The sequence below is a fragment of the Oncorhynchus gorbuscha genome, unplaced genomic scaffold (assembly GCF_021184085.1).
Source record: "Oncorhynchus gorbuscha isolate QuinsamMale2020 ecotype Even-year unplaced genomic scaffold, OgorEven_v1.0 Un_scaffold_2137, whole genome shotgun sequence".
Classification (NCBI taxonomy): domain Eukaryota; kingdom Metazoa; phylum Chordata; class Actinopteri; order Salmoniformes; family Salmonidae; genus Oncorhynchus; species Oncorhynchus gorbuscha.
Genome location: NW_025746723.1, coordinates 50,495 through 73,371, shown reverse-complemented (window position 1 = coordinate 73,371; position 22,877 = coordinate 50,495). Strand labels below are relative to the sequence as shown.

Here is a 22,877-nt window from a genome sequence, read left to right as displayed (position 1 = left end):
GTTTGTCAACCCCTCCCCACATTTCTTGCTAACAAACGATATTTTGGCAGTCGGTTAGGACATCTACTTTGTGCATGACACAAGTCATTTTTCCAACAATTGTTTACAGAGGGATTATTTCACTTATAATTCACTGTATCACAAATTCAGTGGGCCAGAAGTTTACATACACTAAGTTGGCTGTGCCTTTAAACAGTTTGTAAAATTCCCGAAAATGATGTCATGGCTTTAGAAGCTTCTGATAGGCTAATTGACATCCTTTGAGTCAATTGGAGGTGTACCTGTAGATGTATTTCAAGGCCTACCTTCAAACTCAGTGCCTCTTTGCTTGACTCCATGGGAAAAGCAAAGGAAATCAGCCAAGACCTCAGAAAAAAATGTAGACCTCCACAAGTCTGGTTTCTCCTTGGGAGCAATTTCCAAACGCCTGAAGGTACCTCGCTCATCTGTAGAAACAATAGTACGCAAGTATAAACACCATGGGACCACGCAGGCGTCATACCGCTCAGGAAGGAGACGCGTTCTCTCTCCTAGAGATGAACGTACTTTGGGTCGAAAAGTGCAAATCAATCCCAGAACAACAGCAAAGGACCTTGTGAAGATGCTGGAGGAAACAGGTACAAAATGGTCTATATCCACAGGCAAACGAGTCCTATATCGACATACCCCGAGAGGCCGCTCAGAACACCATCATGTTGTGGGGGTGCTTTGCTGCAGGAGGGTCTGGTGCACCACTAGAACACCTGGGAAGGACACTGCAGTGCAAATCGGTTTGCAATTTGAAGTGGTACATATGTGCGACAACCTACTAAATTCATAATGTCAGGTTGCACAAGGAGCATAGACTATTTCCCTGACCGGGAATCGAACCCGGGCCACGGCGGTGAGAGCTCCAAATCCTAACCACTAGACCACCAGGGAAGGATAATACAGTGCAAATCAGTTCTCAGTGTGAGCTGGTACATATGTGCGATAACCTTCTATATTCATTGTGACAGGTTGTACAAGTAAACATGTAGCAAAAAAGTATTTCCGTGATCGGGAATCGAACCCGGGAGCGGGCGGTGAGAGCGCCGAATCCGAACCACTAGACCACCAGGGAAGGATAATACAGTGCAAATCAGTTCTCAGTGTGAGCTGGTACATATGTGCGATAACCTTCTATATTCATTGTGACAGGTTGTACAAGTAAACATGTAGCAAAAAAGTATTTCCGTGATCGGGAATCGAACCCGGGAGCGGGCTGTGAGAGCGCCGAATCCTAAGCACTAGACCACCAGGGAAGGGTACAACATTTCAAATGGGTTCCCAGTGTGAGCTGGTACATATGTGCGATAACCTTCTATATTCATTGTGACAGGTTGCACACGTAAACATGTAGCAAAAGAGCAGTTCCCTGACCGGGAATCGAATCCTAACCACTAGACCACCAGGGAAGGGTACTACAGTGCAATTCGTTTCCCAGTTTGAAATGGTACATATAGTTGAAGTCGTAAGTTTCCATCCACTTAGGCTGGAGTCATTAAAACCTGTTTGTCAACCCCTCCCCACATTTCTTGCTAACAAACGATAATTTTGGCAGTCGGTTAGGACATCTACTTTGTGCATGACACAAGTCATTTTTCCAACAATTGTTTACATTGGGATTATTTCACTTATAATTCACTGTATCACAAATTCAGTGGGCCAGAAGTTTACATACAATAAGTTGGCTGTGCCTTTAAACAGTTTTTAAAATTCCTGAAAATGATGTCATGGCTTTAGAAGCTTCTGATAGGCTAATTGACATCCTTTGAGTCAATTGGAGGTGTACCTGTAGATGTATTTCAAGGCCTACCTTCAAACTCAGTGCCTCTTTGCTTGACTCCATGGGGAAAGCAAAGGAAATCAGGCAAGACCTCAGAAAAAAATGTAGACCTCCACAAGTCTGGTTCCTCCTTGGGAGCAATTTCCAAACGCCTGAAGGTACCTCGCTCATCTGTAGAAACAATAGTATGCAAGTATAAACACCATGGTATGAGGCAGGCGTCATACCGCTCAGGAAGGAGACGCGTTCTCTCTCCTAGAGATGAACGTACTTTGGGTCGAAAAGTGCAAATCCATCCCAGAACAACAGCAAAGGACCTTGTGAAGATGCTGGAGGAAACAGGTACAAAATGGTCTATATCCACAGGAAAACGAGTCCTATATCGACATACCCGAGAGGCCGCTCAGCAAGGAAGAAGCTACTGCTCCAAAACCGCCATAAAAAAGCCATACTACAGTTTGGGGACAAAGATCCTAGTTTTTGCAATAACCTAGTTTTGCGCCGAATCCTAACCACTAGACCACCAGGGAAGGGTACTACAGTGCAAATCGGTTCCCAGTGTGAGCTGGTACATATGTGCGATAACCTTCTATATTCATTGTGACAGGTTGCACAAGTAAACATGTAGCAAAAGAGTAGTTCCCTGACCGGGGATCGAACCCTTTGCTGCGGTGAGAGCACCGAATCCTAACCACTAGACCACCAGGGAAGGGTACTACAGTGCAAATCGGTTCCAAGTGTGAGCTGGTACATATGTGCGATAACCTTCTATATTCATTGTGACAGGTTGTACAAGTAAACATGTAGCAAAAGAGTAGTTCCCTGACCAGGAATCAAACCCGGGACGCGGCGGTGAGAGCGCCGAATCCTAACCACTGGACCACCAGGGAAGGGTACAACAGTGCAAATCAGGAGTCGAACTGGGAGTCGAACCACCAGGAAAGGGTACTACAGTGGAAATCATGAGTCAAACCTGGGCCGCGGCGGTGAGAGCGCCGAATCCTAACCACTAGACCACCAGGGAAGGGTACTACAGTGCAATTCGTTTCCCAGTTTGAAATGGTACATATAGTTGAAGTCGTAAGTTTCCATCCACTTAGGCTTGAGTCATTAAAACCTGTTTGTCAACCCCTCCACACATTTCTTGCTAACAAACGATAGTTTTGGCAGTCGGTTAGGACATCTACTTTGTGCATGACACAAGTAATTTTTCCAACAATTGTTTACAGAGGGATTATTTCACTTATAATTCACTGTATCACAAATTCAGTGGGCCAGAAGTTTACATACACAAAGTTGGCTGTGCCTTTAAACAGTTTGTAAAATTCCCGAAAATGATGTCATGGCTTTAGAAGCTTCTGATAGGCTTATTGACATCCTTTGAGTCAATTGGAGGTGTAACTGTAGATGTATTTCAAGGTCTACCTTCAAACTCAGTGCCTCTTTGCTTGACTCCATGGGAAAAGCAAAGGAAATCAGCCAAGACCTCAGAAAAAAAAATGTAGACCTCCACAAGTCTGGTTCCTCCTTGGGAGCAATTTCCAAACGCCTGAAGGTACCTAGCTCATCTGTAGAAACAATAGTACGCAAGTATAAACACCATGGGACCACGCAGGCGTCATACCGCTCAGGAAGGAGACGCGTTCTCTCTCCTAGAGATGAACGTACTTTGGGTCGAAAAGTGCAAATCCATCCCAGAACAACAGCAAAGGACCTTGTGAAGATGCTGGAGGAAACAGGTACAAAATGGTCTATATCCACAGGCAAACGAGTCCTATATCGACATACCCCGAGAGGCCGCTCAGCAAGGAAGAAGCTACTGCTCCAAAACCGCCATAAAAAAGCCATACTACAGTTTGGGGACAAAGATCCTAGTTTTTGGAGAAATGTCCTCTGGTCTGATGAAACAAAAATCGAACTGTTTGGCCATAATGACCATTGTTATGTTTGGAGGGAAAAGGTGAGGATTTCAAGCCGAAGAACACCATCATGTTGTGGGGTTGCTTTGCTGCAGGAGGGTCTAGTGCACCACTAGAACACCTGGGAAGGACACTGCAGGGCAAATCGGTTTGCAATTTGAAGTGGTACATATGTGCGTCAACCTACTAAATTCATAGTGACAGATTGCACAAGTAAACATGTAGCAATAGAGTAGTTCCCTGACCGGGAATCGAACCCGGGCCGCGGCGGTGAGAGCGCCGAATCCTAACCACTAGACCACCAGGGAAGGGTACGACAGTGCAAATCGGTTCCAAGTGTGAGCTGGTACATATGTGCGATAACCTTCTATATTCATTGTGACAGGTTGTACAAGTAAACATGTAGCAAAGAGTAGTTCCCTGACCAGGAATCAAACCCGGGACGGGGCAGTGAGAGCGCCGAATCCTAACCACTAGACCACCAGGGAAGGGTACTACAGTGCAATTCGTTTCCCAGTTTGAAATGGTACATATAGTTGAAGTCGTAAGTATCCATCCACTTAGGCTTGAGTCATTAAAACCTGTTTGTCAACCCCTCCACACATTTCTTGCTAACAAACGATAGTTTTGGCAGTCGGTTAGGACATCTACTTTGTGCATGACACAAGTAATTTTTCCAACAATTGTTTACAGAGGGATTATTTCACTTATAATTCACTGTATCACAAATTCAGTGGGCCAGAAGTTTACATACACAAAGTTGGCTGTGCCTTTAAACAGTTTGTAAAATTCCCGAAAATGATGTCATGGCTTTAGAAGCTTCTGATAGGCTTATTGACATCCTTTGAGTCAATTGGAGGTGTAACTGTAGATGTATTTCAAGGTCTACCTTCAAACTCAGTGCCTCTTTGCTTGACTCCATGGGAAAAGCAAAGGAAATCAGCCAAGACCTCAGAAAAAAAAATGTAGACCTCCACAAGTCTGGTTCCTCCTTGGGAGCAATTTCCAAACGCCTGAAGGTACCTAGCTCATCTGTAGAAACAATAGTACGCAAGTATAAACACCATGGGACCACGCAGGCGTCATACCGCTCAGGAAGGAGACGCGTTCTCTCTCCTAGAGATGAACGTACTTTGGGTCGAAAAGTGCAAATCCATCCCAGAACAACAGCAAAGGACCTTGTGAAGATGCTGGAGGAAACAGGTACAAAATGGTCTATATCCACAGGCAAACGAGTCCTATATCGACATACCCCGAGAGGCCGCTCAGCAAGGAAGAAGCTACTGCTCCAAAACCGCCATAAAAAAGCCATACTACAGTTTGGGGACAAAGATCCTAGTTATTGGAGAAATGTCCTCTGGTCTGATGAAACAAAAATCGAACTGTTTGGCCATAATGACCATTGTTATGTTTGGAGGGAAAAGGGGGAGGCTTTCAAGCCGAAGAACACCATCATGTTGTGGGGGTGCTTTGCTGCAGAAGGGTCTGGTGCACCACTAGAACACCTGGGAAGGACACTGCAGGGCAAATCGGTTTGCAATTTGAAGTGGTACATATGTGCGACAACCTACTAAATTCATAGTGACAGATTGCACAAGTAAACAAGGAGCATAGACTATTTCCCTGACCGGGAATCGAACCCGAGCCGCGGCGGTGAGAGCGCCAAATCCTAACCACTAGACCACCAGGGAAGGATAATACAGTGCAAATTGGTTCTCAGTGTGAGCTGCTACATATGTGCAATAACCTTCTATATTCATTGTGACAGGTTGTACAAGTAAACATGTAGCAAAAGAGTAGTTCCCTGACCGGGAATCGAACCCGGGCCGCGGCGGTGAGAGCGCCGAATCCTAACCACTAGACCACCAGGGAAGGGTACGACAGTGCAAATCGGTTCCAAGTGTGAGCTGGTACATATGTGCGATAACCTTCTATATTCATTGTGACAGGTTGCACACGTAAACATGTAGCAAAAGAGCAGTTCCCTGACCGGGAATCGAATCCTAACCACTAGACCACCAGGGAAGGGTACTACAGTGCAAATCGGTTCCCAGTGTGAGCTGGTACATATGTGCGATAACCTTCTATATTCATTGTGACAGGTTGCACAAGTAAACATGTAGCAAAAGAGTAGTTCCCTGACCGGGAATCGAACCCGGGCCGCGGCGGTGAGAGTGCCGAATCCTAACCACTAGACCACCAGGGAAGGTTACTACAGTGCAAATCGGTTCCAAGTGTGAGCTGGTACATATGTGCGATAACCTTCTATATTCATTGTGACAGGTTGTACAAGTAAACATGTAGCAATAGAGTAGTTCCCTGACCGGGAATCGAACCCGGGCCGCGGCGGTGAGAGCGCCGAATCCTAACCACTAGACCACCAGGGAAGGGTACGACAGTGCAAATCGGTTCCAAGTGTGAGCTGGTACATATGTGCGATAACCTTCTATATTCATTGTGACAGGTTGTACAAGTAAACATGTAGCAAAAGAGTAGTTCCCTGACCAGGAATCAAACCCGGGACGGGGCAGTGAGAGCGCCGAATCCTAACCACTAGACCACCAGGGAAGGGTACTACAGTGCAATTCGTTTCCCAGTTTGAAATGGTACATATAGTTGAAGTCGTAAGTTTCCATCCACTTAGGCTGGAGTCATTAAAACCTGTTTGTCAACCCCTCCACACATTTCTTGCTAACAAACGATAGTTTTGGCAGTCGGTTAGGACATCTACTTTGTGCATGACACAAGTCATTTTTCCAACAATTGTTTACAGAGGGATTATTTCACTTATAATTCACTGTATCACAAATTCAGTGGGCCAGAAGTTTACATACACAAAGTTGGCTGTGCCTTTAAACAGTTTGTAAAATTCCCGAAAATGATGTCATGGCTTTAGAAGCTTCTGATAGGCTAATTGACATCCTTTGAGTCAATTGGAGGTGTACCTGTAGATGTATTTCAAGGCCTACCTTCAAACTCAGTGCCTCTTTGCTTGACTCCATGGGGAAAGCAAAGGAAATCAGGCAAGACCTCAGAAAAAAAATGTAGACCTCCACAAGTCTGGTTCCTCCTTGGGAGCAATTTCCAAACGCCTGAAGGTACCTCGCTCATCTGTAGAAACAATAGTACGCAAGTATAAACACCATGGTATGAGGCAGGCGTCATACCGCTCAGGAAGGAGACGCGTTCTCTCTCCTAGAGATGAACGTACTTTGGGTCGAAAAGTGCAAATCCATCCCAGAACAACAGCAAAGGACCTTGTGAAGATGCTGGAGGAAACAGGTACAAAATGGTCTATATCCACAGGCAAACGAGTCCTATATCGACATACCCCGAGAGGCCGCTCAGCAAGGAAGAAGCTACTGCTCCAAAACCGCCATAAAAAAGCCATACTACAGTTTGGGGACAAAGATCCTAGTTTTTGGAGAAATGTCCTCTGGTCTGATGAAACAAAAATCGAACTGTTTGGCCATAATGACCATTGTTATGTTTGGAGGGAAAAGGGGGAGGATTTCAAGCCGAAGAACACCATGATGTTGTGGGGTTGCTTTGCTGCAGGAGGGTCTGGTGCACCACTAGAACACCTGGGAAGGACACTGCAGGGCAAATCAGTTTGCAATTTGAAGTGGTACATATGTGCGACAACCTACTAAATTCATAGTGACAGATTGCACAAGTAAACAAGGAGCATAGACTATTTCCCTGACCGGGAATCGAACCCGGGCCGCGGCGGTGAGAGCGCCAAATACTAACCACTAGACCACCAGGGAAGGGTACGACAGTGCAAATGGTTCTCAGTGTGAGCTGGTACTGGATAACCTTCTATATTCATTGTGACAGGTTGTACAAGTAAACATGTAGGAAGTTGTTCCCTCAGGAACCTGAGAGCGCCGAATCCTAACCACTAGACCACCAGGGGTGAGAGCGCCGAATACTAACCATTAGATCACCAGGGAAGGATAATACAGTGCAAATCGGTTCTCGGTGTGAGCTGGTACATATGTGTGATAACCTTCTATATTCATTGTGACAGGTTGCACAAGTAAACATGTAGCAAAAGAGCAGTTCCCTGACCGGGAATCGAATACTAACCACTAGACCACCAGGGAAGGGTACTACAGTGCAAATCGGTTCCAAGTGTGAGCTGGTACATATGTGCGATAACCTTCTATATTCATTGTAACAGGTTGTACAAGTAAACATGTAGCAAAAGAGTAGTTCCCTGACCGGGAATCGAACCCGGGCAGCGCCTGTGAGAGCGACGAATCCTAAGCACTAGACCACCAGGGAAGGGTACAACATTTCAAATGGGTTCCCAGTGTGAGCTGGTACATATGTGCGATAACCTTCTATATTCATTGTGACAGGTTGCACACGTAAACATGTAGCAAAAGAGCAGTTCCCTGACCGGGAATCGAATCCTAACCACTAGACCACAAACGATCGTTTTGGCTGACGGTTAGGACATCTACTTTGTGCATGACACAAGTCATTTTTCCAACAATTGTTTACATTGGGATTATTTCACTTATAATTCACTGTATCACAAATTCAGTGGGCCAGAAGTTTACATACAATAAGTTGGCTGTGCCTTTAAACAGTTTGTAAAATTCCCGAAAATGATGTCATGGCTTTAGAAGCTTCTGATAGGCTAATTGACATCCTTTGAGTCAATTGGAGGTGTACCTGTAGATGTATTCCAAGACCTACATTCAAACTCAGTGCCTCTTTGCTTGACTCCATGGGAAAAGCAAAGGAAATCAGCCAAGACCTCAGAAAAAAAATGTAGACCTCCACAAGTCTGGTTCATCCTTGGGAGCAATTTCCAAACGCCTGAAGGTACCTCGCTCATCTGTAGAAACAATAGTACGCAAGTATAAACACCATGGTATGACGCAGGCGTCATACCGCTCAGGAAGGAGACGCGTTCTCTCTCCTAGAGATGAACGTACTTTGGGTCGAAAAGTGCAAATCCATCCCAGAACAACAGCAAAGGACCTTGTGAAGATGCTGGAGGAAACAGGTACAAAATGGTCTATATCCACAGGCAAATGAGTCCTATATCGACATACCCCGAGAGGCCGCTCAGCAAGGAAGAAGCTACTGCTCCAAAACCGCCATAAAAAAGCCATACTACAGTTTGGGGACAAAGATCCTAGTTTTTGGAGAAATGTCCTCTGGTCTGATGAAACAAAAATCGAACTGTTTGTCCATAATGACCATTGTTATGTTTGGAGGGAAAAGGGGGAGGCTTTCAAGCCGAAGAACACCATCATGTTGTGGGGGTGCTTTGCTGCAGGAGGGTCTGTTGCACCACTAGAACACCTGGGAAGGACACTGCAGTGCAAATCAGTTCCCAGTGTGAGCTGGTACATATGTGCGATAACCTTCTATATTCATTGTGACAGGTTGCACAAGTAAACATGTAGCAAAAGCATTGTTCCCTGAACGGGAATTGAACCCGGGCTGCGGCGGTGAGAGCGCTGAATCCTAACCACTAGACCACCAGGGAAGGGTACTACAGTGCAAATCTGGAGTCGAACTGGGAGTCGAACCACCAGGAAAGGGTACTAACTAGGAAAGGACCTAATGCAGTTGCAGTCACAACAGTGGAAATCGGGAGTCGAACCTGGGCCGCGGCGGTGAGAGCGCCGAATCCTAACCACTAGACCACCAGGGAAGGGTACTACAGTGCAATTCGTTTCCCAGTTTGAAATGGTACATATAGTTGAAGTCGTAAGTTTCCATCCACTTAGGCTGGAGTCATTAAAACCTGTTTGTCAACCCCTCCACACATTTCTTGCAAACAAACGATCGTTTTGGCAGACGGTTAGGACATCTACTTTGTGCATGACACAAGTCATTTTTCCAACAATTGTTTACAGAGGGATTATTTCACTTATAATTCACTGTATCACAAATTCAGTGGGCCAGAAGTTTACATACACCAAGTTGGCTGTGCCTTTAAACAGTTTGTAAAATTCCCGAAAATGATGTCTTGGCTTTAGAAGTTTCTGATAGGCTAATTGACATCCTTTGAGTCAATTGGAGGTGTACCTGTAGATGTATTTCAAGGCCTACCTTCAAACTCAGTGCCTCTTTGCTTGACTCCATGTGAAAAGCAAAGGAAATCAGCCAAGACCTCAGAAAAAAAATGTAGACCTCCACAAGTCTGGTTCCTCCTTGGGAGCAATTTCCAAACGCCTGAAGGTACCTCGCTCATCTGTAGAAACAATAGTACGCAAGTATAAACACCATGGGACCACGCAGGCGTCATACCGCTCAGGAAGGAGACGCGTTCTCTCTCCTAGAGATGAACGTACTTTGGAACGAAAAGTGCAAATCCATCCCAGAACAACAGCAAAGGACCTTGTGAAGATGCTGGAGGAAACAGGTACAAAATGGTCTATATCCACAGGCAAACGAGTCCTATATCGACATACCCCGAGAGGCCGATCAGCAAGGAAGAAGCTACTGCTCCAAAACCGCCATAAAAAAGCCATACTACAGTTTGGGGACAAAGATCCTAGTTTTTGGAGAAATGTCCTCTGGTCTGATGAAACAAAAATCAAACTGTTTGGCCATAATGACCATTGTTATGTTTGGAGGGAAAAGGGGGAGGCTTTCAAGCCGAAGAACACCATCATGTTGTGTGGTGCTTTGCTGCAGGAGGGTCTGGTGCACCACTAGAACACCTGGGAAGGACACTGCAGGGCAAATCTGTTTGCAATTTGAAGTGGTACATATGTGCGACAACCTACTAAATTCATAGTGACAGGTTGCACAAGTAAACAAGGAGCATAGACTATTTCCCTGAATGGGAATCGAACCCGGGCCATGGCGGTGAGAGCGCCGAACCCTAACCACTAGACCACAAGGGAAGGATAATACAGTGCAAATCGGTTCTCAGTGTGAGCTGGTACATATGTGCGATAACCTTCTATATTCATTGTGACAGGTTGTACAAGTAAACATGTAGCAAAAGACTAGTTCCCTGACCGGGAATCGAACCCGGGCCACGGCTGTGAGAGCGCTGAATCCTAACCACTAGACCACCAGGGAAGGGTACAACAGTGCAAATGGGTTCCCAGTGTGAGCTGGTACATATGTGCGATAACCTTCTATATTCATTGTGACAGGTTGCACACGTAAACATGTAGCAAAAGAGCAGTTCCCTGACCGGGAATCGAATCCTAACCACTAGACCACAAACGATCGTTTTGGCTGACGGTTAGGACATCTACTTTGTGCATGACACAAGTCATTTTTCCAACAATTGTTTACATTGGGATTATTTAACTTATAATTCACTGTATCACAAATTCAGTGGGCCAGAAGTTTACATACAATAAGTTGGCTGTGCCTTTAAACAGTTTGTAAAATTCCCGAAAATGATGTCATGGCTTTAGAAGCTTCTGATAGGCTAATTGACATCCTTTGAGTCAATTGGAGGTGTACCTGTAGATGTATTCCAAGACCTACATTCAAACTCAGTGCCTCTTTGCTTGACTCCATGGGAAAAGCAAAGGAAATCAGCCAAGACCTCAGAAAAAAAATGTAGACCTCCACAAGTCTGGTTCCTCCTTGGGAGCAATTTCCAAACGCCTGAAGGTACCTCGCTCATCTGTAGAAACAATAGTACGCAAGTATAAACACCATGGTATGGCGCATGCGTCATACCGCTCAGGAAGGAGACGCGTTCTCTCTCCTAGAAATGAACGTACTTTGGGTCGAAAAGTGCAAATCCATCCCAGAACAACAACAAAGGACCTTGTGAAGATGCTGGAGGAAACAGGTACAAAATGGTCTATATCCACAGGCAAACGAGTCCTATATCGACATACCCCGAGAGGCCGCTCAGCAAGGAAGAAGCTACTGCTCCAAAACCGCCATAAAAAAGCCATACTACAGTTTGGGGACAAAGATCCTAGTTATTGGAGAAATGTCCTCTGGTCTGATGAAACAACAATCAAACTGTTTGGCCATAATGACCATTGTTATGTTTGGAGGGAAAAGGGGGAGGCTTTCAAGCCGAAGAACACCATCATGTTGTGGGGGTGCTTTGCTGCAGGAGGGTCTGGTGCACCACTAGAAGGGTACAACATTTCAAATCGGTTCCCAGTGTGAGCTGGTACATATGTGCGATAACCTTCTATATTCATTGTGACAGGTTGCACACGTAAACATGTAGCAAAAGAGCAGTTCACTGACCGGGAATCGAATCCTAACCACTAGACCACCAGGGAAGGATAATACAGTCCAAATTGGTTCTCAGTGTGAGCTGGTACATATGTGCGATAACCTTCTATATTCATTGTGACAGGTTGTACAAGTAAACATGTAGCAAAAGACTAGTTACCTGACCGGGAGTCGAACCCGGGCCTCGGCGGTGAGAGCGCCAAATCCTAACCACTAGACCACCAGGGAAGGGTACTACAGTGCAAATCGGGAGTCGAACTGGGAGTCGAACCACCAGGGAAGGGTACTACAGTGGAAATCAGGAGTCGAACCCGGGCCGCGGCGCCGAATCCTAACCACTAGACCACCAGGGAAGGGAACTACAGCGCAATTCGTTTCCCAGTTTGAAATGGTACATATAGTTGAAGTCGTAAGTTTCCATCCACTTAGGCTGGGTCATTAAAACCTGTTTGTCAACACCTCCCCACATTTCTTGCTAACAAACGATCGTTTTGGCATACGGTTCGGACATCTACTTTGTGCATGACACAAGTCTTTTTTCCATCAATTGTTTACATTGGGATTATTTCACTTATAATTCACTGTATCACAAATTCAGTGGGCCAGAAGTTTACATACACAAAGTTGGCTGTGCCTTTAAACAGTTTGTAAAATTCCCGAAAATGATGTCATGGCTTTAGAAGCTTCTGATAGGCTACTTGACATCCTTTGAGTCAATTGGAGGTGTACCTGTAGATGTATTTCAAGGCCTACCTTCAAACTCAGTGCCTCTTTGCTTGACTCCATGGGAAAAGCAAAGGAAATCAGGCAAGACCTCAGAAAAAAAATGTAGACCTCCACAAGTCTGGTTCCTCCTTGGGAGCAATTTCCAAACGCCTGAAGGTACCTCGCTCATCTGTAGAAACAATAGTACGCAAGTATAAACACCATGGTATGACGCAGGCGTCATACCGCTCAGGAAGGAGACGCGTTCTCTCTCCTAGAGATGAACATACTTTGGGTCGAAAAGTGCAAATCCATCCCTGAACAACAGCAAAGGACCTTGTGAAGATGCTGGAGGAAACAGGTACAAAATGGTCTATATCCACAGGCAAACGAGTCCTATATCGACATACCCCGAGAGGCCGCTCAGCAAGGAAGAAGCTACTGCTCCAAAACCGCCATAAAAAAAGCCATACTACAGTTTGGGGACAAAGATCCTAGTTTTTGCAATAACCTAGTTTTTGCGCCGAATCCTAACCACTAGACCACCAGGGAAGGGTACTACAGTGCAAATCGGTTCCAAGTGTGAGCTGGTACATATGTGCGATAACCTTCTATATTCATTGTGACAGGTTGCACAATTAAACATGTAGCAAAAGAGTAGTTCCCTGACCGGGAATCGAACCCGGCCCGCGGCGGTGAGAGCGCCGAATCCTAACCACTAGACCACCAGGGAAGGGTACTACAGTGCGAATCGGTTCCAAGTGTGAGCTGGTACATATGTGCGATAACCTTCTATATTCATTGTGACAGGTTGTACAAGTAAACATGTAGCAATAGAGTAGTTCCCTGACCGGGAATTGAACCCGGGCCACGGCGGTGAGAGCGCCGAATCCTAACCACTAGACCACCAGGGAAGGGTACGACAGTGCAAATCGGTTCCAAGTGTGAGCTGGTACACATGTGCGATAACCTTCTATATTCATTGTGACAGGTTGTTCAAGTAAACATGTAGCAAAAGAGTAGTTCCCTGACCAGGAATCAAACCCGGGACGCGGCGGTGAGAGCGCCGAATCCTAACCACTAGACCACCAGGGAAGGGTACTACAGTGCAAATCGGGAGTCAAACTGGGAGTTGAACCACCAGGGAAGGGTACTACAGTGGAAATCGGGAGTCGAACCCGGGCCACGGCGGTGAGAGCTCCGAATCCTAACCACTAGAGCACCAGGGAAGGATAATACAGTGCAAATTGGTTCTCAGTGTGAGCTGGTACATATGTGCGATAACCTTCTATATTCATTGTGACAGGTTGTACAAGTAAAGATGTAGCAAAAGAGTAGTTCCCTGACCGGGAATCGAACCCGGGCCGCGGCGGTGAGAGCGCCGAATCCTAACCACTAGACCACCAGGGAAGGGTATTACAGTGCAATTCGTTTCCCATTTTGAAATGGTACATATAGTTGAAGTCGTAAGTTTCCATCCACTTAGGCTGGAGTCATTAAAACCGGTTTGTCAACCCCTCCGCACATTTCTTGCTAACAAACGATAGTTTTGGCAGTCGGTTAGGACATCTACTTTGTGCATGACACAAGTCATTTTTCCAACAATTGTTTACAGAGGGATTATTTCACTTATAATTCACTGTATCACAAATTCAGTGGGCCAGAAGTTTACATACACAAAGTTGGCTGTGCCCTTAAACAGTTTGTAAAATTCCCGAAAATCATGTCATGGCTTTAGAAGCTACTGATAGGCTAATTGACATCCTTTGAGTCAATTGGAGGTGTACCTGTAGATGTATTTCAAGGCCTACCTTCAAACTCAGTGCCTCTTTGCTTGACTCCATGGGAAAAGCAAAGGAAATCAGCCAAGACCTCAGAAAAAAATGTAGACCTCCACAAGTCTGGTTCCTCCTTGGGAGCAATTTCCAAACGCCTGAAGGTACCTCGCTCATCTGTAGAAACAATAGTACGCAAGTATAAACACCATGGTATGACGCAGGCGTCATACCGCTCAGGAAGGAGACGCGTTCTCTCTCCTAGAGATGAACATACTTTGGGTCGAAAAGTGCAAATCCATCCCTGAACAACAGCAAAGGACCTTGTGAAGATGCTGGAGGAAACAGGTACAAAATGGTCTATATCCACAGGCAAACGAGTCCTATATCGACATACCCCGAGAGGCCGCTCAGCAAGGAAGAAGCTACTGCTCCAAAACCGCCATAAAAAAAGCCATACTACAGTTTGGGGACAAAGATCCTAGTTTTTGCAATAACCTAGTTTTTGCGCTGAATCCTAACCACTAGACCACCAGGGAAGGGTACTACAGTGCAAATCGGTTCCAAGTGTGAGCTGGTACATATGTGCGATAACCTTCTATATTCATTGTGACAGGTTGCACAAGTAAACATGTAGCAAAAGAGTAGTTCCCTGACCGGGAATCGAACCCGGCTTTGCGGCGGTGAGAGCGCCGAATCCTAACCACTAGACCACCAGGGAAGGGTACTACAGTGCAAATCGGTTCCAAGTGTGAGCTGGTACATATGTGCGATAACCTTCTATATTCATTGTGACAGGTTGTACAAGTAAACATGTAGCAATAGAGTAGTTCCCTGACCGGGAATTGAACCCGGGCCACGGCGGTGAGAGCGCCGAATCCTAACCACTAGACCACCAGGGAAGGGTACGACAGTGCAAATCGGTTCCAAGTGTGAGCTGGTACATATGTGCGATAACCTTCTATATTCATTGTGACAGGTTGTTCAAGTAAACATGTAGCAAAAGAGTAGTTCCCTGACCAGGAATCAAACCCGGGACGCGGCGGTGAATCCTAACCACTAGACCACCAGGGAAGGGTACTACAGTGCAAATCGGGAGTCAAACTGGGAGTTGAACCACCAGGGAAGGGTACTACAGTGGAAATCAGGAGTCGAACCCGGGCCACGGCGGTGAGAGCTCGAATCCTAACCACTAGAGCACCAGGGAAGGATAATACAGTGCAAATTGGTTCTCAGTGTGAGCTGGTACATATGTGCGATAACCTTCTATATTCATTGTGACAGGTTGTACAAGTAAAGATGTAGCAAAAGAGTAGTTCCCTACTACAGGAATCGAACCCGGGCCACGGCGGTGAGAGCGCCGAATCCTAACCACTAGACCACCAGGGAAGGGTATTACAGTGCAATTCGTTTCCCATTTTGAAATGGTACATATAGTTGAAGTCGTAAGTTTCCATCCACTTAGGCTGGAGTCATTAAAACCGGTTTGTCAACCCCTCCGCACATTTCTTGCTAACAAACGATAGTTTTGGCAGTCGGTTAGGACATCTACTTTGTGCATGACACAAGTCATTTTTCCAACAATTGTTTACAGAGGGATTATTTCACTTATAATTCACTGTATCACAAATTCAGTGGGCCAGAAGTTTACATACACAAAGTTGGCTGTGCCTTTAAACAGTTTGTAAAATTCCCGAAAATGATGTCATGGCTTTAGAAGCTTCTGATAGGCTAATTGACATCCTTTGAGTCAATTGGAGGTGTACCTGTAGATGTATTTCAAGGCCTACCTTCAAACTCAGTGCCTCTTTGCTTGACTCCATGGGAAAAGCAAAGGAAATCAGCCAAGACCTCAGAAAAAAATGTAGACCTCCACAAGTCTGGTTCCTCCTTGGGAGCAATTTCCAAACGCCTGAAGGTACCTCGCTCATCTGTAGAAACAATAGTACGCAAGTATAAACACCATGGGACCACGCAGGCGTCATACCGCTCAGGAAGGAGACGCGTTATCTCTCCTAGAGATGAACGTACTTTGGGTCGAAAAGTGCAAATCCATCCCAGAACAACAGCAAAGGACCTTGTGAAGATGCTGGAGGAAACAGGTACAAAATGGTCTATATCCACAGGCAAACGAGTCCTATATCGACATACCCCTAGAGGCCGCTCAGCAAGGAAGAAGCTACTGCTCCAAAACCGCCATAAAAAAGCCATACTACAGTTTGCGGACAAAGATCCTAGTTTTTGGAGAAATGTCCTCTGGTCTGATGAAACAAAAATCAAACTGTTTGGCCATAATGACCATTGTTATGTTTGGAGGGAAAAGGGGGAGGCTTTCAAGCCGAAGAACACCATCATGTTGTGGGGGTGCTTTGCTGCAGGAGGGTCTGGTGCACCACTAGAACACCTGGGAAGGACACTGCAGGGCAAATCGGTTTGCAATTTGAAGTGGTACATATGTGCGACAACCTACTAAATTCATAGTGACAGGTTGTACAAGTAAACATGTAGCAAAGGTGGTTCTCTGACCGGGAATCAAACCCGGGCCGCGGCGGTGAGAGCGCCGAATCCTAACCACTAGACCACCAGGGAAGGATACTACAGTGCAAATTCGTTTCCCAGTTTGAAATTGTACATATAGTTGAAGTCGTAAGTTTCCATCCACTTAGGCTGGAGTCATTAAAACCTGTTTGTCAACCCCTCCACACATTTCAGTTTGTGCTAACAAACGATAGTTTTGGGAGTCGGTTAGGACATCTACTTTGTGCATGACACAAGTCATTTTTCCAACAATTGTTTACAGAGGGATTATTTCACTTATAATTCACTGTATCACAAATTCAGTGGGCCAGAGTTTACATACACTAAGTTGGCTGTGCCTTTAAACAGTTTGTAAAATTCCCGAAAATGATGTCATGGCTTTAGAAGCTTCTGCGATAGGCTAATTGACATCCTTTGAGTCAATTGGAGGAGTACCTGTAGATGTATTTCAAGGCCTACCTTCAAACTCAGTGCCTCTTTGCTTGACTCCATGGGAAAAGCAAAGGAAATCAGGCAAAACCTCAGAAAAAAAATGTAGATCTCCACAAGTCTGGTTCCTCCTTGGGAGCAATTTCCAAATGCCTGAAGGTACCTCGCTCATCTGTAGAAACAATAGTACGCAAGTATAAACACCATGGGACCACGCAGGCGTCATACCGCTCAGGAAGGAGACGCGTTCTCTCTCCTAGAGATGAACGTACTTTGGGTCGAAAAGTGCAAATCCATCCCAGAACAACAGCAAAGGACCTTGTGAAGATGCTGGAGGAAACAGGTACAAAATGGTCTATATCCACAGGCAAACGAGTCCTATATCGACATACCCCGAGAGGCCGCTCAGCAAGGAAGAAGCTACTGCTCCAAAACCGCCATAAAAAAGCCATACTACAGTTTGGGGACAAAGATCCTAGTTTTTGCAAAGAATCCTAGTTTTTGGAGAAATGTCCTCTGGTCTGATGAAACAAAAATCAAACTGTTTGGCCATAATGACCATTGTTATGTTTTGGGACAGGGGAGGCTTTCAAGCCGAAGAACACCATAATGTTAACCACTGACCACCAGGGGGGTGCTTTGCTGCAGGAGGGTCTGGTGCTAACCACTAGAACACCTGGGAAGGACACTGCAGTGCAAATCGGTTCCCAGTGTGAGCTGGTACATATGTGCGATAACCTTCTATATTCATTGTGACAGGTTGTACAAGTAAACATGTAGCAAAAGACTAGTTCCCTGACCGGGAATCAAACCCGGGCCGCGGCGGTGAGAGCGCTGAATCCTAACCACTAGACCACCAGGGAAGGGTACTACAGTGCAATTCGTTTCCCAGTTTGAAATGGTACATATAGTTGAAGTCGTAAGTTTCCATCCACTTAGGCTGGAGTCATTAAAACCTGTTTGTCAACCCCTCCACACATTTTTTGCTAACAAACGATAGTTTTGGCAGTCGGTTAGGACATCTGCTTTGTGCATGACACAAGTAATTTTTCCAACAATTGTTTACAGAGGGATTATTTCACTTATAATTCACTGTATCACAAATTCAGTGGGCCAGAAGTTTACATACACTAAGTTGGCTGTGCCTTTAAACAGTTTGTAAAATTCCCGAAAATGATGTCATGGCTTTAGAAGCTTCTGATAGGCTAATTGACATCCTTTGAGTCAATTGGAGGTGTACCTGTAGATGTATTTCAAGGCCTACCTTCAAACTCAGTGCCTCTTTGCTTGACTCCATGGGAAAAGCAAAGGAAATCAGGGAAGACCTCAGAAAAAAAATGTAGACCTCCACAAGTCTGGTTCCTCCTTGGGAGCAATTTCCAAACGCCTGAAGGTACCTCGCTCATCTGTAGAAACAATAGTACGCAAGTATAAACACCATGGTATGACGCAGGCGTCATACCGCTCAGGAAGGAGACGCTTTCTCTCTCCTAGAGATGAACGTACTTTGGGTCGAAAAGTGCAAATCCATCCCTGAACAACAGCAAAGGACCTTGTGAAGATGCTGGAGGAAACAGGTACAAAATGGTCTATATCCACAGGCAAACGAGTCCTATATCGACATACCCCGAGAGCCCGCTCAGCAAGGAAGAAGCTACTGCTCCAAAACCGCCATAAAAAAGCCATACTACAGTTTGGGGACAAAGATCCTAGTTTTTGCAATAACCTAGTTTTTGCGCCGAATCCTAACCACTAGACCACCAGGGAAGGGTACTACAGTGCAAATCGGTTCCCAGTGTGAGCTGGTACATATGTGCGATAACCTTCTATATTCATTGTGACAGGTTGCACAAGTAAACATGTAGCAAAAGAGTAGTTCCCTGACCGGGGATCGAACCCAGGCCGGCGGTGAGAGCGCCGAATCCTAACCACTAGACCACCAGGGAAGGGTACTACAGTGCAAATCGGTTCCAAGTGTGAGCTGGTACATATGTGCGATAACCTTCTATATTCATTGTGACAGGTTGTACAAGTAAACATGTAGCAATAGAGTAGTTCCCTGACCGGGAATCGAACCCGGGCCGCAGCGGTGAGAGCGCCGAATCCTAACCACTAGACCACCAGGGAAGGGTATGACAGTGCAAATCGGTTCCAAGTGTGAGCTGGTACATATGTGCGATAACCTTCTGTATTCATTGTGACAGGTTGTACAAGTAAACATGTAGCAAAAGAGTAGTTCCCTGACCAGGAATCAAACCCGGGACGCTGCGGTGAGAGCGCCGAATCCTAACCACTAGACCACCAGGGAAGGGTACTACAGTGCAAATCAGGAGACGAACTGGGAGTCGAAAAACCAGGAAAGGGTACTACAGTGGAAATCAGGAGTCGAACCTGGGCCGCGGCGGTGAGAGCGCCGAATCCTAACCACTAGACCACCAGGGAAGGGTACTACAGTGCAATTCGTTTCCCAGTTTGAAATGGTACATATAGTTGAAGTCGTAAGTTTCCATCCACTTAGGCTTGAGTCATTAAAACCTGTTTGTCAACCCCTCCACACATTTCTTGCTAACAAACGATAGTTTTGGCAGTCGGTTAGGACATCTACTTTGTGCATGACACAAGTAATTTTTCCAACAATTGTTTACAGAGGGATTATTTCACTTATAATTCACTGTATCACAAATTCAGTGGGCCAGAAGTTTACATACACAAAGTTGGCTGTGCCTTTAAACAGTTTGTAAAATTCCCGAAAATGATGTCATGGCTTTAGAAGCTTCTGATAGGCTTATTGACATCCTTTGAGTCAATTGGAGGTGTAACTGTAGATGTATTTCAAGGTCTACCTTCAAACTCAGTGCCTCTTTGCTTGACTCCATGGGAAAAGCATAGGAAATCAGCCAAGACCTCAGAAAAAAATGTAGACCTCCACAAGTCTGGTTCCTCCTTGGGAGCAATTTCCAAACGCCTGAAGGTACCTAGCTCATCTGTAGAAACAATAGTACGCAAGTATAAACACCATGGGACCACGCAGGCGTCATACCGCTCAGGAAGGAGACGCGTTCTCTCTCCTAGAGATGAACGTACTTTGGGTCGAAAAGTGCAAATCCATCCCAGAACAACAGCAAAGGACCTTGTGAAGATGCTGGAGGAAACAGGTACAAAATGGTCTATATCCACAGGCAAACGAGTCCTATATCGACATACCCCGAGAGGCCGCTCAGCAAGGAAGAAGCTACTGCTCCAAAACCGCCATAAAAAAGCCATACTACAGTTTGGGGACAAAGATCCTAGTTTTTGGAGAAATGTCCTCTGGTCTGATGAAACAAAAATCGAACTGTTTGGCCATAATGACCATTGTTATGTTTGGAGGGAAAAGGGGAAGGATTTCAAGCCGAAGAACACAATCATGTTGTGGGGTTGCTTTGCTGCAGGAGGGTCTGGTGCACCACTAGAACACCTGGGAAGGACACTGCAGGGCAAATCGGTTTGCAATTTGAAGTGGTACATATGTGCGACAACCTACTAAATTCATAATGACAGATTGCACAAGTAAACAAGGAGCATAGACTATTTCCCTGACCGGGAATCGAACCCGGGCCGCGGCGGTGAGAGCGCCAAATACTAACCACTAGACCACCAGGGAAGGATAATACACTGGAAATTGGTTCTCAGTGTGAGCTGGTACATATGTGCGATAACCTTCTATATTCATTGTGACAGGTTGTACAAGTAAAGATGTAGCAAAAGAGTAGTTCCCTGACCGGGAATCGAACCCGGGCCGCGGCGGTGAGAGCGCCGAATCCTAACCACTAGACCACCAGGGAAGGGTATGACAGTGCAAATCGGGAGTCGAACTGGGAGTCGAACCACCAGGGAAGGGTACTACAGTGGAAATCAGGAGTCGAACCCGGGCCGCGGCGCCGAATCCTAACCACTAGACCACCAGGGAAGGGTACTACAGCGCAATTCGTTTCCCAGTTTGAAATGGTACATATAGTTGAAGTCGTAAGTTTCCATCCACTTAGGCTGGGGTCATTAAAACCTGTTTGTCAACACCTCCCCACATTTCTTGCTAACAAACGATCGTTTTGGCAGACGGTTCGGACATCTACTTTGTGCATGACACAAGTCATTTTTCCAACAATTGTTTACATTGGGATTATTTCACTTATAATTCACTGTATCACAAATTCAGTGGGCCAGAAGTTTACATACAATAAGTTGGCTGTGCCTTTAAACAGTTTGTAAAATTCCCGAAAATGATGTCATGGCTTTAGAAGCTTCTGATAGGCTAATTGACATCCTTTGAGTCAATTGGAGGTGTACCTGTAGATGTATTTCAAGGCCTACCTTCAAACTCAGTGCCTCTTTGCTTGACTCCATGGGAAAAGCAAAGGAAATCAGGGAAGACCTCAGAAAAAAAATGTAGATCTCCACAAGTCTGGTTCCTCCTTGGGAGCAATTTCCAAACGCCTGAAGGTACCTCGCTCATCTGTAGAAACAATAGTACGCAAGTATAAACAGCATGGTATGACGCAGGCGTCATACCGCTCAGGAAGGAGACGCGTTCTCTCTCCTAGAGATGAACGTACTTTGGGTCTAAAAGTGCAAATCCATCCCAGAACAACAGCAAAGGACCTTGTGAAGATGCTGGAGGAAACAGGTACAAAATGGTCTATATCCACAGGCAAACGAGTCCTATATCGACATACCCCGAGAGGCCGCTCAGCAAGGAAGAAGCTACTGCTCCAAAACCGCCATAAAAAAGCCATACTACAGTTTGGGGACAAAGATCCTAGTTTTTGGAGAAATGTCCTCTGGTCTGATGAAACAAAAATCAAACTGTTTGGCCATAATGACCATTGTTATGTTTGGAGGGAAAAGCGGGAGGCTTTCAAGCCGAAGAACACCATCATGTTGTGGGGGTGCTTTGCTGCAGGAGAGTCTGGTGCACCACTAGAACACCTGGGAAGGACACTGCAGGGCAAATCGGTTTGCAATTTGAAGTGGTACATATGTGCGACAACCTACTAAATTCATAGTGACAGGTTGCACAAGTAAAAAAGGAGCATAGACTATTTCCCTGACCGGGAATCGAACCCGGGCCGCGGCGGTGAGAGCGCAGAATCCTAACCATTAGACCACCAGGGAAGGATAATACAGTGCAAATCGGTTCTCAGTGTGAGCTGGTACATATGTGCGATAACCTTCTATATTCATTGTGACAGATTGCACACGTAAACATGTAGCAAAAGAGCAGTTCCCTGACCGGGAATCGAATCCTAACCACTAGACCACAAGGGAAGGATAATACAGAGTAAATCGGTTCCCAGTGTGAGCTGGTACATATGTGCGATAACCTTCTATATTCATTGTGACAGGTTGCACAAGTAAACATGTAGCAAAAGAGTAGTTCCTGACCGGGAATCGAAACCGGGCGCGCGGTGAGAGCGCCGAATCCTAACCACTAGACCACCAGGGAAGGGTACGACAGTGCAAATCGGT

General features: G+C 45.6%; 7 non-coding genes across 7 annotated transcripts; all 7 read right to left on the bottom strand.

Annotated features, from left to right (window-relative positions):
* Positions 1 to 3,962: 3,962 nt before the first annotated feature.
* Positions 3,963 to 4,034, bottom strand: trnae-cuc. Its single transcript has one exon. It is a non-coding gene; the product is annotated as a tRNA-Glu (tRNA).
* Positions 4,035 to 5,526: 1,492 nt separating this feature from the next.
* On the bottom strand, positions 5,527 to 5,598 carry trnae-cuc. Its single transcript has one exon. It is a non-coding gene; the product is annotated as a tRNA-Glu (tRNA).
* Positions 5,599 to 6,041: 443 nt separating this feature from the next.
* Positions 6,042 to 6,113, bottom strand: trnae-cuc. Its single transcript has one exon. It is a non-coding gene; the product is annotated as a tRNA-Glu (tRNA).
* A 7,359-nt stretch (positions 6,114 to 13,472) lies between these two features.
* Positions 13,473 to 13,544, bottom strand: trnae-cuc. The gene has a single exon. It is a non-coding gene; the product is annotated as a tRNA-Glu (tRNA).
* A 424-nt stretch (positions 13,545 to 13,968) lies between these two features.
* trnae-cuc lies at positions 13,969 to 14,040 on the bottom strand. The gene has a single exon. It is a non-coding gene; the product is annotated as a tRNA-Glu (tRNA).
* Positions 14,041 to 15,235: 1,195 nt separating this feature from the next.
* On the bottom strand, positions 15,236 to 15,307 carry trnae-cuc. Its single transcript has one exon. It is a non-coding gene; the product is annotated as a tRNA-Glu (tRNA).
* Positions 15,308 to 21,124: 5,817 nt separating this feature from the next.
* Positions 21,125 to 21,196, bottom strand: trnae-cuc. Its single transcript has one exon. It is a non-coding gene; the product is annotated as a tRNA-Glu (tRNA).
* Between the last annotated feature and the right edge of the window lie 1,681 nt (positions 21,197 to 22,877).